We start from the raw sequence: 2,483 nt of genomic DNA, 5'->3' as shown, positions 1-2,483 counted from the left end.
CATCGCAATCAACCTCGTCGCGACCACTGGCACTGACCCAGGATCCACCATCCCCCTCCGAAATTTCGTCGGAGAATATCTTCCGCCCAGTCGACCACCGGGAACTCGGGAAGAAAGAGCAGGAAGCGAATCGGAAGAAGAACAAAGGGGTCCCACGTTCAGGACAACACGAGACAAACTAATTATGAAGAAGGATAATTTGGTCTGTTTCATCACACTCGACGATCAACCACTTGATGTCGGAGGCACCGATTTAGCAGCATTGAGGAAACTTCCTCAGCACGAAGAATTATTACTCGGTCGGGGGAGACCATCTGAATTGGGACGCCACCGCCTTATACAGCCCACGCCACCGACCCGGATGACTTAATGGAGGCCCTGAGGTCACTGCGGGACATAGTAACACAATTGTCCTTGGAGTCGTTCAGCATCTCTCAGGCAACCTTAGATGACATCCCTTGGCAATACATCAGAGAGACATTGGCTGAATTATTCACTGGAACTTTGGTACAAATTTGGTACAAATTTGCACCCACGAAGTCCAAATACCACGCACGGCGCAGAGACAGGACATCATTAGGGAACATCATGTCTCCGTATCAGCAGGACATAAAGGGGTCACAAAAACTTACGCCAGGATAAGGGAAAGATATTTCTGGCCATCTCTTAAAACGGATGTGCAAACGTTCGTCAATCAATGCAGAAGCTGCCAAATGCTCAAACTGACGAGGAAGAAGACCCAGGCAACCCTTACGATAACAGACACGCCAGGTAGAGTATTCGACAAGGTATCAATGGATGCAGTGGGGCCCATTACAACCACTCTTTCCGGCCACTCTTATATATTAACGATGCAGGACCTCCTTACCAAGTACTCTCTTGCAGCCCCGATGCGTCAGCCAAAGGCAACGGATACCGCCGACGCATTTATTAAAACTTGGATTTGCCGTTTCAGAGCTCCAAAGGCCATCCTCACGGACCAGGGCTCCAACTTCATGAGCTCGCTCATGCGGGTAGTAGCGAAAAGATTTAGCCCAGTTCCGGACAACCGCTTTCAGGCCGCAAACTAACGGATCCATCGAAAGATCTCACCTGGTATTAGCCGAGTACCTGAAACAATTCTCCCGCAAGCTAGACTGGAATGAATGGCTGGACCTCGTCATGTTCAGCTACAACACAAGCGTGCACGAGAGAACTTCCTTTACACCTCACGAGCTGATTTATGGGAATCTAGCGCGATTACCCTCAGCAGACCCCATGTTACTGGACTCAGACAATGAATCATACGCGAACTATTTACACAACTTACAAGAGAAACTGGTGGAATGCCAAGGAAACGCACGCGAAAACCTAATCAGAGCCAAAGAAAGAGCAAAAAAATATTACGATAGGGATATAAACTTACCAGATTTCAAAATAGGAGACCAAGTTTTATTATTGAAAGAGCCCCGGCGCGGTAAACTGGAAGCTCAGTATGTAAGGCCATACAAAATAATTGATCGGCAGAGCACTAATGTAACGTCCCCGGGAAAGTCAAACGGTCCAGTCGATAAATAAAGAAGCATCTTAATCCTAATCTTCATCTATTTCATTACTGACCGCGCCATAAAAATTCGCGTGGTAATGGGATGCGGTAGCTCACGCGTGCAAGATTGTTTAGAGTAGAACACCGATCGATGGCGCGCGCGTTAGTTAGAAAGAGACAGGAAATATACTTCGAAACAAAATTATTATAAATTATTATTTAAATGTTTATATTATATATATTATTAATTATTCACTCATTATAAATTGCGTTATATTTTTAGCTATTATTTTATGTATTCTTTGCGATTAATTATTTCTTCTATTGAAACACTTATAATTTACGTATCTAAAAATTATTAAAAATACGATTTAACGGGAAAACTTGTGAAAAACTAATTAATAATAAATCAAAGCGTATTTTTATTAATCAAACTAATATATATTTGCTACTAAATAAAGCGTAATAAAATAATAACTACTTTTTGAGCGGGAAAAATCCATGATTCTCTGGGTATAAAAGGGCGTGCAGCAGCGCCTGCGAGCGCAGAACAATCTTGGAAGTACTACGTGCCGGACCTCTTAGGAAGCGACTAACTGGAGCAGTTTTAACTGGTGAGAGCCTACAAGATTCTTAGTTTTGACTGGACAGCGGGTATCAGCCATTTGGATACTCGATCGTTGGGTAGTTCTAGTAGCCAGCTAACGCAGGCTCCCCGTTCAAACGGTCTTGTATCTGAAACTCCGTAAGGAGAGTGCTATGCTCAGCCCCAGAAGGAACTAAGACATCAAACGAGAGGCTCCAGTCACTCATATATATATTTCTTATTTTTCTAAGTTATTAACTCGCCGTCGGATTCTCGGAGTTCGCTCTGGGTAGTTTAGTAGCCAGCTAACGCAGGCTCCCCATTATTGAGCGGCTTGATCTCTGAAGCCCGTGTCTTTTGGGTGGCGTTTCG

The 2,483-nt window shown here is 44.2% G+C and overlaps 1 long non-coding RNA gene across 1 annotated transcript; it reads left to right on the top strand.

The window, feature by feature from the left end:
* The first annotated feature begins 607 nt into the window (after positions 1-607).
* Positions 608-1,918, top strand: LOC143266602 (uncharacterized). Its single transcript, XR_013041556.1, has 2 exons — positions 608-771; positions 956-1,918. It is a non-coding gene; the product is annotated as an uncharacterized LOC143266602 (long non-coding RNA).
* The last annotated feature ends 565 nt before the right edge of the window (positions 1,919-2,483 follow it).

Source organism: Megachile rotundata, chromosome 2 (assembly GCF_050947335.1).
Source record: "Megachile rotundata isolate GNS110a chromosome 2, iyMegRotu1, whole genome shotgun sequence".
NCBI lineage: Eukaryota > Metazoa > Arthropoda > Insecta > Hymenoptera > Megachilidae > Megachile > Megachile rotundata.
The sequence above is the reverse complement of the archived record's forward strand: the minus strand, read 5'-3'. Positions and strand labels throughout refer to the sequence as shown.